Here is a 15,523-nt window from a genome sequence, read left to right on the forward strand (position 1 = left end):
TCCTCTGTGTCTACCATGTATTCTGTGCCCAAGCCCATCTCTGGCATTTAATCAGTTCTGCATATGTACAGGAAGCCAGGCTCACGGTTTCTTTGGTGACATTTGCCAAGAGGCAATGTTGAAACAACTGAAGCTTTGCCCTGGAATAAGAAATACAATCACCTCAGTGGTTATAGAAGATCAGCTTTCTCCCTGATGGCAGCAGGTTATATTAGTCTTTTTCAGAGGATGAAATAACTAATATATTATAACTGGATCAAGATTTAGAAATACTCGAGAGGCTCCTGAAATTCTAGAAAGAGAAAGATGCGACCAACAAGAGGAAGCTTAACCAGGTTGCATTAAAATAATAATACTAATAATACTAATAATGGATCGCCGGGCTTCATTGTTCCCAGAGTGGCGGCGTCTTTGTCTTCCTCTCTGCACGGCGTCCATGGCCTTCTGAAGGCGCTGCGCAGCGACTCCTACGTGGAGCTGAGCCAGTACCGGGACCCGCCCTTTCCGGGTGACGTTGAAGAACAGGAAAACTTCCGAGGTGACAATGAAGAACAGGAAAAATTACCGAAGAAGAGCCGTAGGTTGTATGTTGGCAGTCTTTCCTTTTACTCAACTGAAGAACAAATCTGTGAACTTTTCAGCAAAAGTGACATGAAGAAAACCACTATGGGCCTGGATAAGCTGAAGAAGACAGCATGTGGGTTCTGCCTTGTGGAATACTATTCAAGAGCAGAGGCAGAAATGCCATGAGGTATATGAACGGAACTCATCAGGATGAGCGGATCATTCCCAAAGACTGGGACGCAGGCTATAAGGAGGGCAGGCAGTATGGCCGTGGTTGTTCTGGGGGCCAGGTACCAGATGAGTAACGGCAGGACTGGGGCGCTGGGAGAACAGGCTATGGAAAACTGGCCCCGAAGCAGTGAGTGGTGAGAGCCCCGTCGTGGAAACGCACTCCCATGGCCCGCTGAATTTGCCACGCGTTTCCCAAGGTCTGCACACCTGCTCTCTTGTACCATGCTTTGATCAAGGTCTTCACTGAGCTGGAAGTCTTTTCCTGATTTTCCTTTGAAAACTACTAAAGTACAGTATTCAAAAGAATGCCTTGAATTCTGTAGTGTTAGAATCTTGGCGCTCTGTCAGGTTACCAGGTCAGAATTTATGTTTCACGGCAACAGATTTTATCTAAGATGTTGATCTGTCCGCCCAAAACATCACACTTCTTTTAGGAAGGTGGAAATTTTTTTTTTTAATGGGTAGTAGGTTCATGGTCTTCCTTAGGGCCTGGAATTATTACTTAAAATTTTTTAAGTTTGTAGGAATAAAATGTAATAAATGGGGCTTTGCTACGTTGTACAGCTTTGCCCTAAATTAATTAGAAGTGTGACAACTGAAAAAAAAATAATGTATGTATAAATTACAATGAGTTTCCATAATCACTTTCTTTTAGATATCATGAATGTTATGTTAATTAGGCAGAGCAGTTTTCATCATTCTTGCTATTTTTTTTTAATATATGAGAAAGTTGGGGCTCAGAAACAACAAAGGGCATGCTCCAGGAGCATGGATTCTAGGACACAGCTCCAGAAACAGAACTTGTGTGTATTGTCAGTCAGTGTCCAGGTGAGAAAAAAAGAAAACATTCTGGATGTTTCAACCAGGAAGGGATATAATGCAGGGAACTGGCTACAAAGAGGTTGGAAGAATAAGAGGAGATCATGAAGCTGTGACTTCCTTTGATCCAGGCACACAAGTCTGCATTGCTGAGCATGGGAGGGAGACTGCCACTGCTGGTCTCCAGGACCCCGGGGGACACACCTCTGTTGATGCAGCTGAAAACTGGCTCTATTGCTTCCGAGGCTCGCAAATGCCACCACCGCTGCTGGCTGTACTGCCTAAAGCAGAAAGCTAAAAAACAAAAAACGATTTCTTCCTTTCTCTAGTCTCCCAAGAGACAGATTCTTTCTAAAAGACAGCTGGCAAGGGAATCAATGAGATGCAGTTTGTGGGCTCCCAGCTCCTGTGATAAAAGGGGGGAGCAGAGGCCAGGAATGGGAGAGACGCATGCTATTCTCGTTCTGTGTTCTTTCCTCAGTAGCTTGCTTTCTCCTGTGTTAGGGTATGCTAAATTACTACTTCCAGTGGACTCAACATTTAATACTTCGGCGCATAGGAAGTTTAGTTCTTATGCACGTAACTGTCCAGTGAGGGTATTCAAGTCAGCGGGGGCAACCCCCCTCCCCCACCTCATAGTCATTTACATACCAGGACATCAGTCGTTGTGCTGTCTTTAACACATGGATTTCAAAGTTGTTCTCAGTTTCCCAAATCAGGTCAACATGGAGGAGCAGTTGAGGGAGATTTTTAGGGGTTGGACCAATAACAGATACATATAACCTCTATTCCACTGAAGGTGACTTATCCTGTGGCTCTACCCAGCTGCAGCAGAGCCTGGAATTGAAATCTAGCTGTGTGCCAAATAGAGGAGAGTGCTTTTTTTTGTTTGTTTGTTTGTTTGTTTGTTTTTTTGTTTTTGCTTTTTGCTTTGCTAGTGTATCTGCCACGCCGCTCATGAATGTAAAGATCTGCTTTTAGGGTCTTCAAATCAACCCTTTGAGCACAGAATAAAGAGACCTGGCTTGAGAAAAGTCATTTAAAAAAAGATTGGGAGTTTCGGTACCTTTCTTACTTGTTGTGAAACATCCATGAAATCGTGCAGGAAAGTGGATAGATAGATAGATAGACAGATGATAAAGAATTAAGGATGCTTTAAGCAACACTAACAGAGACAGCACCATAGTCAGTGGAGGTTAAAGTCCTGCCCCATCCTCCTGGTGAAACCACAGCTTGATTCCTGTATTCTTTTCTGTCCACCACTCCAGTGGACTCCAATAAACTAAAATGTGACCAAATAGGATGATGAAACAGTTGGTCAGTCTGGGAAGAAAAACACAGAGGAGACTGTGATGGTTATCTGTAAGGATATAGAGGGCCGTAGAAAGGAAAGGATGCCTTTTTAGTGTGCATGTGCCTCCAAAAGGCAGCACTTGGTCGGTGGGGTCAAGGTTACATGGCAGCAGAAAAACTTTTCAGTATGAGAATTGCCCAGGCAGGCAAGCTTATAAAAAATTGTGCTTCTTTGTGCATTTTTTAATAAAAAATAAGTTCCAAAGCCTGGCTATCTGTACAAGCAAAGGGCTTGAAGAGGAATTCATAAATGAGAAAATGCAAATGCAAAATCCTACTTGTAATTAAAGGAGTATAAGTTGTATTAGCAATGGGATACATTTTTGCTTATCAAATTTGCAAACAAATGAAAATAAACAAACAGCCCCCTCTCTCTCTAACCCAACCACCTGATAATGCTGGCTGTCAGTGAGATCTAGTGTGATCAGCGTTTTCATGCACTGCTGTTGGTATGCAAACTAGCCATTTAGCAGTATAATTTCTAAGATTTTCGTAAGAAGTGCTTAATCTTTGATCCAGTAATTCCATTTCCAGGAATATTAACCACTATACTTAGACAGATGCAGTAATAGTATGGTAATCTTTACCATGACATTATCTTATAAGAGTGACAGGCAGGAAACAGCTTAAATGCGTAACACTAACAGAATAGTTAAAAAATGTTTGGCACAGCCCTCTATGGTGAATTATTATGCAGCTTTAAAAATGTGATTGACAGTCTTTAGTATGGATATACAAATGATCTGAATCATGTAAATAAAAAATTGATAAGAGGGGGACAGGCAGGAAACACGCTTTGGTAGGCTGGAAGCAGCTCTGAATAATGAAATCATGCACAAATTTTGAAATGCTTGTTTATATTGTTTTTATAGTTATAAAATATCACTTTGATAGTTAGGAGATAAAAAGAAGAAGATTTATTAAAAAAAAAAAAAGGTGTATGCTGTAAGTCATGTAATATTACATCAGAGGCCAGATCCCGTAGAAAGCATGGGAGTTGGTGGGGTGGGGCAGGGTGGAGAAGTGAAGGCGGTCTGCTCCTGCCTGGATGAGTATTTTATCATTGACATTGTTTGGAACCGCTGGTCGCTGGTGATAATAAAAACAGACTGACTTCTCCTCAAGTTGATTCTTTTTTTTTTTTCAATTTTATTGGCTATTCTTGGGGTTAGATTGCTCCCAGCCCTTTCTCTCCCTTGCCTTTGTAGCTACTAGTGAAGGGATTCTTATATGGGGAGGAAACGACTTGTAAGCTTCCTTTTAACTTGGAGATACTGTGACTTTTTGGAAACAATCATGCAGGATTGCTGAAGCTTTTCTGCACATGCGGAGTACACGTTATACTTTGTGTTGAAGTTAGGGGATCATGTACGTTTAACAAAACACCTCTTATCACAGTGAATCAACAGTGTTTGTACATTATTTCAAATAATTTTAAGAAAGCACATGGACATGTGATTTAAGAAGAGTGCTTTGTTTTACATGTCTCCTAATTTCCTAGAACTGCAGTATGGCTTTCTTATCAAGTAATTCAAACAGATTAAGTGATATTATGTGCCCTTCCGCAAAGCCTTTACGTCAGCACTCATTTTACCATTTTAAGACACTGTATCTTAAAAATATGCAAACATCTGCATTTGAGGTTGAGTGTGACAGGTGCTGTTTGTGCCAGCAAAGGGAGGCACCATCTGTATGGAAAGGTCATGCTTAATCGTCTTGGCACTGATTTCTGAATAATGAAAGCATGGACTGAAATGAAACCTCGAACACACCAGCTTTTGTTTTTAAGTTTGCAAAAATAGCTGCTAACTCAACAAAATGAAACTATGTCGGGTTACACACTTTTGAACCTTGTGGGCTTTATTCAAATCCTTTATGCCGTCTTTGCCAACTTCATTTGAAAAGACTGCTTTACTAACCCACAGGTGCAAAACAGCAGCAAAAATTGCTTGACCAACTCAGTTGAGCTATTTCGGAGACACTCCAGTTTCCCAGAAGGCTCCAGGATAGAATCAGGTTATGAAAATTGGGTCAGTCTTGAAATCGCCCATAATCATGTGGGGTGGGAGGGCTGGAACAGGGTGAATGGAGCCACTCAGCTAAAGTTTAAAAATGTTTTGGTCCACAGTGGGGTAGAAATTAAGAAACAGGCGAAGTCTTGGAACTTTTCATGGAGATCATCTTAGAGAAAATCTATTCCAGCTCTTCTGTTTAACAGGTTGAACAAATGAGTTGGAAAATAATAAAATATTTGCCTAAGGTACCACAGCTGGTCAGTGTTGGAGCTGGGTGAATCCGATTTAGCCCCACTGTTCTTTCCCTTACTGATGCCAAAGATACAAAAATCAGCAAAACTTAGTGCTTTTTTTTAATCACAAAGTGTTTTCTAAGATAGAATTAAATTTATAGGAAACTTGAACCTCAAATATATATTATTTGTCCATTTGGAGCCTGAGTGAAATAAAGATAAACTCCCGGAGAATGAAAACCATGATTTACATGTCCTTGTATAACTGTCTTTGAAACTATGTTAACAAGTAAATATTGCTTAAAATAGCTTTAGAAGCGATGAAAGTTGACATGGTGGAAAATAAAACTCTACTGCAGTCACCTGGTGGTGACTACTAAATCACCACCAGCTAGTAAACTAGCTCTGCAGTCAGGGCACCTGCTGTAGCCCTCTCCCCTACTTCCAGGAGGCACGGCTTCTGTGATGAGGATATACTGCCACTAGGTGGCAGTCATACCGCATTGGTTTGGGGGCTCTGACTTCTCTGGAGTAGAGATTAAATCCATTGCTTTTCTTCCTCCTTTCTATAAAAGTTTAGCTCTTTATTAAAAAAGCAGAATTTAAGCAATATTACCCAACACCACATTTACAGAAGATACATTAAACACGAAACCATTAAATGATTTAGATATAATTCGTTATCTGTCTCATCAAGTTTTAAGCAGTTCAATTCTTAATTCAGCTAGCTGTCCTTTCCTTTAAAGATTTGAGACCTCACCAAAAGGATTTGAATGAGTAAAAAGTAATTTGAATCTAAAACTTCGAATTTTATACCTAAAAAAAATGATTCTTTGGTTCCTGCAATATTTGAAGCACTTATTTTTCCCACCCATTTAGTAAATATAAATCTTCAAAGCATTTTATTTTTTCATTTAAAATAAGGAATGTAGGTACTATTAAACTGCTAAAGTAGCATCTTTTCTTTTCTTTTTTTTTTAAATATATGAAACTTATTGTCAAATTGGTTTCCATACAACACCCAGTGCTCATCCCAAAAGGTGCCCTCCTCAATACCCATCACCCACCCTCCCCTCCCTCCCATCCCCCATCAGCCCTCAGTTTGTTCTCATTTTTTAAGAGTCTCTTATTAAAGTAGCATCTTTTCATTGTAATGGTGACTAGGAACAGTGAGACAGCTTTAGGTCCTCGGTCTCACAGTGAAAGCAGCTTGGGAGTGGCTCCCTGTTTACCGGGAACATGATTTGGCCACAGCAACAATTTTAAGGTAGGTTAAGTTTGTCACTGCTCCTTCCATGTGCACAGGTCTGAGGTTCTTCTGTTAATCATATATAGATGGAGTCTTTGGTATTTCAAACATTTTAATGATAGTAAAGAGAAGTTTCCCTTAAAATGTAAGTGTGTTTTGTTGTGTTTTGCGGTCTGTATAAAAGGGACTATTACCAAGGTTAATTTTTTCCAGAAGGTTAAGTAGAGAGATGAAGCAGGAGGAAGGGCAGAATTATGAGGAATGAGGAGAGAGTTTTAGGGGGAAAAAATGGAGTCAGAGAAACTAAAAAAGAGGAACCTGACTACGCTGGTAAATAAATAGGCGACTCTTAAAGCCACAATATGCCTGAAGCAAAAAGGATGAACCTACCTCTGAAGGGAATTTAAGAATCCAAAGGCTGTGGGGGCATCTGGGTGGCTCAGTCAGTTAGGCATCTGACTTCAGCTCAGGTCATGATCTCATGGTTCGTGGGTCCCAGCCCTGCATCGGGCTCTGTGCTGATAGCTTGGAACCTGGAGCCTGCTTCGGATTCTGTGTCTCCCTCTCTCTTTGCCCCTCCCCTGCTCATGCTTTGTCTCTCTCTGCCTCAAAAATAAAATAAATATAAACATTAAAAAAAAAGAATCCAAAGGCTATGGAAGGGCAGAAATTAATGACTCTGGAGGATAGGGAACTTGGAGTTAGCACCCTGGAGCAGGGATTCTCCAGTGTTGCCCATGGCGCACCAGGACAAAGTCTCAACTGAGCTCAGGGCCAAGGAATCTGCATCTTTGACTGTCACCCCAAGTGATTCTCATGGCCTCCAAAGGTTGAGGACTATTGGAGATGGTGGCAGAGCCAGCAGACCACGAGTGGTGTGGTGATAGATTTTCAGGCTTCTAGATGAATAAGTGCTTTAAGCCTGAATGAAGAAAACCAAGCATCTAGTGACCCAACTAGATATACATGTTTGTACCAGTCAACACCCCTGCATAAAAGAAGGCTCAGTCATTCCTTTGAAGCATCTGTGTACATTGGCAGGCACTGGGCTGGGTAGGTAGAACGAGGAGAACTTCCAGAAACAGGAAAGGTGACTTTTCATGCTCGTGTGGTAGCAGCTAAGTAAACTCAAGTTCTCTTGTCCTTGTGTCTCTCAGCTACAGCTCAGCAGAGGCTCAGCTTTGCAGATGTCAGGACTTGGTAGCTCCCAGTGTAGACCCTTTAAGTGTGCTCCACAGACAAAATCTTCTTGGGGGTTATAGGTTCCTCACTATCACTGGTGACTCTGGGAGGGAATTAGAACTTGGGCTCAGGGGTGCCTGGTTGGCTCAGTTGGTTGAGTGTCCAACTTCGGCTCTGGTCAGGATCTCGCAGTTTGTGAGTTCGAGCCCCGCGTCGGGCTCTGTGCTGACAGCTCAGAGCCTGGAGCCTGTTTCCGATTCTGTGTCTCCCTCTCTCTGCCCCTTCCCCGCTCATGCTCTGTCTCTCTCTGTCTCTCAAAAATGAATAAACGTTAAAAAAAATAATAAAAAAAAAAGGGTTCAGACACATACGTGTCTGACAGACAAGGGGCAGAGGGCAAAGGGATGGAAGCTGGATTTCAGAGAGCGGCAAAGGGGGTCCTCAGGGCTAAGTGCAGGCAGGCAGCAGTGGCTTTTCCTGACTTCAATTCAAACTAATCCCCCTAACCTTCCAGAACCTTTCTGTCCTGGCAGGAAAGGACACAGTTACACTCACTAGCAGAATTGTTTCTGAGTCCCTACTGGGAGCACTCATGTGTTTAATGTAAAAAGTAATTGTTCGAGCCTCCCTCATCCCACATTCTGTGGGAAATCAATGATGTCCCCAAGGCTTCTAGAATTTTGGGGACTTACACGTCCATAATTACTGTTCTCAACTTCTTGTTTCCCCTGAAATCTAGGTCACTTAGCCAGCTGGTGTGGTGTGCCTTCAAAGGTGAGGTAATATCTCAACTCACCACATCACCTGACCACAGGCTAGACACGGTCTCTGAAGCTCAGCTCTCTTGCCAAGAAGTCAGAGACAGCAGATTTTGCTGAAGTCTTGCTTGGAGAAATGGAGGGAGGCCGGCGTTAGAGCACAGCTCAGAAAGAAACTTCACACGAAACAGCAGACTGTGTGCTGAATTTCTTCTCCCATATCTCTACAGAGCATTACCTGGGGATCCACTTTGCTCTCTGGCCACTACCTCCCACCATCTTGCACGGGACCCCCTCTTTTCCCATCCTTTCCGTTTCTGCCCCCCTCTTCAGAAAAGAGGTGGCCACTCTAAGGGAAATGTTCTCACCTGAGATAGAGATAAATATTAGAGCCTAGTAAGCAGATGGCAAAGAACTCCAGGTAACAGCAGACCAGAGTGCAGCTGCTATGGGCCGTGGAGGTCTGAAAGATGTCCTCTTCTTCTGAGCATGGTCGGACACGATGTCTGTAGCAGGGTGAGCATACGTGAGCTACTCCCTTCCTCTTCTGGGAATGTCTAGACGGACACAAGAAGGGGGATGACTGAGACCTAGTCACCGGCAGGTGGAGTGTATTGATCCAGCAGGAGTAGGAATAAACTAGTAAAGTGACTTGGCCTAGGATTGACAGAATGATGGGCCCCGGAGACATTCCGGTGAATCTATCAAGGAATAGAATGGGGTACAGCTTCTTGCGTCCTCGTATCCTCTTTCAACATCCAGAAATGATCCATTGTCTTTCTAATGTGCAAACCAAAATTAAATAAATCTACATTAAGATCTGAGTCAGTGCTTCTTAAACTTTAATGTGCACGTACATCATCTGGGGACCTTGTTAAAATGCAGATTCTGATTCGGTAGGTCTAGGGTAGGGGCTGGAGTCTTCATTTATAACAAGTAGGATGTCAGTAGGTGATGTTGATGCTGCTGGTCCTTTGGCCGCACTTTGAGAAGCAAAGGTATAAACAACTTGATGTTTCCACTAACTTTCTCCTTGCCCTCGCTTTTGCAAATAATGACAAAAAACAGACACTTGGAGGGGAAGAGACAATTCTTAGCCCACAAGGCTAGACGTGCATGGTGGATTGTAGACTGTGTGGTAAAGCGGGTGGGAGGGGGGGTAAAGTAGCTATCCTGAGACTCCTCAATGGATATCCTTAACAAGAACATTTACTTTATCCTCACTGGACCAGCCTAGGAACAAAACATATAAATACCCTACTCCAAAGCCTCTCCTTTTTTTTTTTTTTTTTAATTTTTTTAAATGTTTATTTAGGGGCGCCTGGGTGGCGCAGTCGGTTAAGCGTCCGACTTCAGCCAGGTCACGATCTCGCGGTCCGCGAGTTCGAGCCCCGCGTCGGGCTCTGGGCTGATGGCTCAGAGCCTGGAGCCTGTTTCCGATTCTGTGTCTCCCTCTCTCTCTGCCCCTCCCCCGTTCATGCTCTGTCTCTCTCTGTCCCAAAAATAAATAAACGTTTAAATGTTTATTTATTTTTGACAGAGAGAGAGAGAGAGAATGAGCAAGGCAGGGGCAGAGAGAGAGGGAGACACAGAATCCAAAGCAGGCTCCAGGCTCTGAGCTGTCAGCACAGAGCCCGATGTGGGGCTCGACTCACAGACCACGAGATCATGACCTAAGCCGAAGTCTGACACTCAACCGACTGAGCCACTCAGGCACCCCAGCAAAGCCTCTCCTTCTAAGGGCCTTGACCTCAAGTTCTCTCCTCATTGCCACTCCCCGACCAGTCAGTGACTCTGTCTTATGTAGTGGCACACCATGGCTTTAGCAGGGAGTTTTTAGATTCCACATTTGACCTTTCGGCTATAGAATGAAAGGCTTGCACCATTTTGGGGGGGGACTCCTTGGTTCCCCTAAGTCAGCTTGGAAAGGCAGCCAACTTCACCATATTTAAGAGTGCTATGTTGCCCTCCTTTAACCAGGCCCCCCTCTAAGAGCCCAGTAAGATACAACAATGTATTGCAGCAAACCTTTGTCTCAGGGTTATTTGTTGTAGCATTAGCTGCTGCGGCAGCTGCACCCAGCACCACAGTGACATGCACGTTTAATCCCCGCCAGCCTGTCAGTCCCCCATCCAGCTCTCCTTTTATACAACACTTTGCACAGCAACTCCCCAAAGAGTTATAATTAGACTTTTCAAAGCACATAAACAAAATTCAAGCCTCATAAGTCTATCCGTCCAGCCTCAGGGAAACTAAAAGTTGCAGAGAGAAACCTCTTCTTAAAAAAGAGTTTGTAGGAAGAAAAAACAAAAGATTAGTCTTGGATGGAGACAAAACCAGTTAAACAGAGAAGGAGCTAACCAATGGCCCAAAAAACAAAACAAAACAAAACGAAAACCCCAAAACACCTGCTTATCTATTGAAGATTATAGTTAAATACAGAAATTTGGGTGGAGAGAGTGGCTTTCATGAGATGGGAAACTCAGCTTGTAGGTTGTGTCTTTGGAGAAATCCCTCAGCAGTAAATGGTTCTACATGCATCCAACAGTTAATCGCTAAGAGTTCACTGAACTCTAGCTAGTTATAAGACTGGGGTGGGGGGGACAGGGAATGAGAGAGGTGCCCATATGGCCCCTGCTTTTGAGGAAGGGGAAAACACATAGGAAAATATGGAAGACCACTAATGGTGAATGCCTTAATAAGCAGCCAGTTTGGAATAGCTGGGCTACCATAGTGGAATGCCGCCTTCATGTACAAACCTTCTAGCAAGGAAGCAAATTGATATGACTTTAAATTGAGAGTCAAAGAAAAAAATTTGGAGACATCTGAGATGCCAGTTAGGAAGAATCTTCCCTCTCTGTTTCTGGTAGTGATAACATACGCTAATCTATGTGAGTTATCCCATGGAAACAATGCCATTTGCAAAACCAACCCTGTCCCCAATACTCTTTATCAAATGCCAAATCATGTTCTACAAAAGTATTTTACTTATTTATTTTTAAAGATTTAATTTTTTTTTATTTTTTTTTTCAAATTTATCTTTGGGACAGAGAGAGACAGAGCATGAACGGGGGAAGGGCAGAGAGGGAGGGAGACACAGAATCGGAAACAGGCTCCAGGCTCTGAGCCATCAGCCCAGAGCCCGATGCGGGGCTCGAACTCCCGGACCGCGAGATCCTGACCTGGCTGAAGTCGGATGCTTAACCGACTGCGCCACCCAGGCGCCCCAAGATTTAATTTTTAAGTAATTTCTACACCCAACGTGGGGCTCGAACTCACAACCCTAGGATCAAGAGTCACATGCTCTACCGACTGAGCCAGCCAGGAGCTCCTCCAGAAGAGTTTTAGATGTAATAAAAGCAACTATGGTTGCCTGATTGTTCCGGATGATCATTTCAATGCTAAGCAAGATCCTCTAAGTGTGTACTGAGGATATCCTGTGTCGGGTCCTTTGATGACTACCCTGCACCATTCCCTCATCTGTACTCACAGCCTTTGTTGGAAGGCCTGGTGTTATTATTTCTGAGGTAGAAACAAATAACCTGAGGTCTGTGCATGGACGCGACAGTAAGAAATGAAACCTCGATTCAACTCCCAGACATACGTTGTTCCAAAACCCTTGCTAACACCCAGTCTCTTCTACCACCCCTACTGCACCCGGGAAGGTGGGGTTCCCTGGAGAGTGAAGGGACCTTGCTGGCCCATATGTTGGTCTCACTACTCCCACCACGGGACTAGCACCTCTGGGCGGCGCACAGACAACTCTGAAGGTGAGGCAGACAAAGCAGTGGCCTTATCCTCAGACCGGGGCAGCGAGGAACCACACTTTGACAGACACATTTCTCAGGCTTTCACAAAACAAAAAATAATATGGTACAGAACAAATTAAACAGGGGTCTGTAAGAAATTTTGCCTGAAAAAGAAGAAAGAAGATCAACTTTCAGGATCATCCCTTAGCAACTCATGGGCTACACCTCTGATTTCCCAAGAAGGAACACCTCTTCTTTCTAGTCCTCACCACAGACTCTTTTCATCCTTAACTTAAAAATGATAATACAGTCAACATTTGGAGCTAGACTCATTAAGGATTTATTTTTAGGAGAGATTAAAAGAGATTAAAAGAACTACGTAACACACCTGTGGCAATTAAGGATGCCAGGGTGGTCTTGTGTAAGCCCCTAAAGCGGGCACCCTGAGCGCTGGCTGTCTCCCAGTTTGGGTGACTATATTTAGCCCTCCTAAAATTTCTCCCCTGCAACTGAGCCCGAGGCCACATTTTCATTTCCTGACTTTGCATGTGGGCTGACCCATTTCTTTGGAGGCCTTACCTTATGAAACTGGCTCTGTCATTGCTCTGTAGGGATTTTCAGAGTGCAGGTCATTCAATCCTTGAGACTCAGCCCGACCATCTATAGGACGGAGTGATTCGTGGACACCTGCCATGAAAAATATCTCGTTACTGGAAATGACTGTGGAAGTCTGGAGCACTACATGTCATCAGTGTCTTCCAGCCATAGAGGATGGGAAATAACATGTGCACATGGTATTTTTCCACCAAGCGTAGGACCCGGTGGAGCCGTCAGATTTAGACAAGGTTTAGCATGAGAGGCCATGGGTTGGGAATGAGCCAGCGGGAGGCCTGGGGCAGAGAGAACCTAACTTGAGACGGTGCCCAAGGCTCTGAGAAAGAGTCTGTACTTTCTATTCCTACTGCCATGCTGACCCTGCATCATGAGAATTTGCATCGTGGCCAACTGTAATTACGTAAAATCATTCAAATTAGCGGCAAGAAGGCATTTTTACAAAGAACGCTATTGTTTGTTTTCCCCTTGCTTGGAAAGTTTTTACCTTGAAAATATTTGGTTTTAGGACCAAAAACAGAGGCGAAACTCGGTCTTGCTAAAACGTCTTCTTTGTTATATATTTGCTCATTTCTTTTGTGAGAGAAACAGTCACACATACACACACACAAAACCATGTCAGCTTTGTGGAAACCACCTAAAAATCAGAGAGTCACAGTGAATTTCCTAAGCGTATTTTTCCTTCCAGATGATGCTTTCCTCTTCCTCAAACTGTAAGGTGATGATATAGTACAAGAATCAAGATCTTTTTTTGGAGGAAGATTGTCTCTTAAGTGGCAAATTTATGCAAGTTTTCTTCTGTTAGTAGAGGCAAACCTTAAACACACGCACACGCACACACACACACACGTGTGTGTGTGTATCCACAAACTCACAATTGCTCATGAACCCTAGGCTATGAATACTCTTTGGCAGGTAACAAGTCTCAAAAACTGTCAGTTGGGTCAACACACTGTTGAAGTATAACTATGAATGAACATATCAAAATTCCCTGGGCCACAACATTTGCTTTATATATATATTTTTTGTCATTCACGAGTGTATTTTTGAAGATTATGTCTCACAAGTGTTTTAGAGCATAAAAGCAAACGTTTTGACCTAAATTACTCAAGATGATCTAGATGCTAGGCAAGATCACTTGAACATATTAATTCCAATGATCTGAATCTTTTTAAAGTTTTCAATCACGAAAGACGTTAATAATTATTCTGGAAGTATATGAGGGCATTAGTTTTACTTTCAGAGTAATTGGAAACTCTGCAGCACATTTTCCACCTAACAATTTCACTGTCGGTTAGTCATGAAAAAGCTTTTTGGACAAAAGGCTGGCTGCCTCCTCTGTTCCTGAGGCAAGGCAGGCTGCCCAGTATGGAGGTGTGCTCTTGAGGTGCCGCCTGTTTGTAGCTCCCGAGATCACAAATGAAGTCCTTTCTCCTCAGAATCTTTGGGAAAGATGATGCTCTAGGATTGGATTCAGGAAGGCATAAGCCATTGTAATAGACCAAAAGCAATTGCTTATGTAAATAAGGGACTTAATAGATAAAATTAAAATAAATCATCCTCATCCTGTACCATCAGACGAAAGGCCTGGTCTCCCCCTCAAAAGACAAGGTTCTTGGGGCACCTGAGTGGCTCAGTTGGCTGAGCATCCGACTTCAGCTCAGGTCATGATCTCACAGCTCGTGAGTTCGAGCCCTGCACCGGGCTCTGCGCTGACAGCTCAGAGCCTGGAGCCTGCTTCAGATTCTGTGTCTCCCTCTCTCTCTCTGCCCCTCCCCCACTCATACCATGTTTCTCTCTGTCTCTCAAAAATAAATGAACATTAAAAAAAAGAAAAATTTAAAAGAAAGGGTCTGGCCTTCATAGCTCTGTTACAAGATTTCCCCTAATGTTTATTTCAATGCTGATGAAGTTTCCTAGAAGAGATTCAATCTCTGAGAGAATTTTCTATCTTGTCTTCAACGTGGAAGACTCAATAGAACTGAAACTTATGTTTCTCCAATAGTTAACTGACAAAGAAACAAATGAAGAAAAACAAACAAAAGATTACCCTAAATGTTCACAAATATCTGAAACAGCAGTCATGACCTCTGTCAACTGCTATGAGAGAACACCAAGTGAGCATTCCTAATTACAGTGAGGCGATCTCTACATTAATGACCACCAGGCAGCTGAACATCAAATGTGTCCCCAGTCTCTTTCATCATGAACTGGTTCCTGTTTCCTCTTTCTCATTTGAAAGTATCTCTATTCTTGCAGCTACTGGATTTGATCCTTTGTCAGTCTTAATCTACTCAAACTGTGTTCTGGGAAGATCTAAAAGGTCTGTAAGTTTAAGTTTCTTTGTGAACAGAAATAAGTTCAAGTCCTATTCCATGAGATGGGATGTGCATACAAAGTATGGTAGAAGATGACATGTGAACACCAACTCCAGCTAAAGTTGGAGCCAACCTCTATTCTTCCTTGTACCTCAGCCAGCTTACTGAATCTGCCCCGTTTCGTCATTCTATCTCTGGACCAGGTCAGGCCTCTGTCATCTCATTCTAGAAATATGGTGACTGCTGGTCCTCACTGGCGTTTTTTTATCTTCAGTCCATCCATCACATTCCTGATAGTACAAGTAGAGAAGGGAAAAATTATTTTCTTTCCACCCATCGTAGGTGTATTGGCTGGGACCTATAAACTGGACTGACAAAAGACAGACTAACAAGAGAAAAACAAACAAGTTTATCAACAAGTGCATTGTGCACACACATGG

General features: G+C 43.0%; 1 pseudogene; it reads left to right on the plus strand.

The window, feature by feature from the left end:
• The first annotated feature begins 369 nt into the window (after positions 1-369).
• LOC115513027 lies at positions 370-956 on the plus strand (annotated as a pseudogene).
• Positions 957-15,523: the final 14,567 nt, after the last annotated feature.

Source organism: Lynx canadensis, chromosome B1 (assembly GCF_007474595.2).
Source record: "Lynx canadensis isolate LIC74 chromosome B1, mLynCan4.pri.v2, whole genome shotgun sequence".
NCBI lineage: Eukaryota > Metazoa > Chordata > Mammalia > Carnivora > Felidae > Lynx > Lynx canadensis.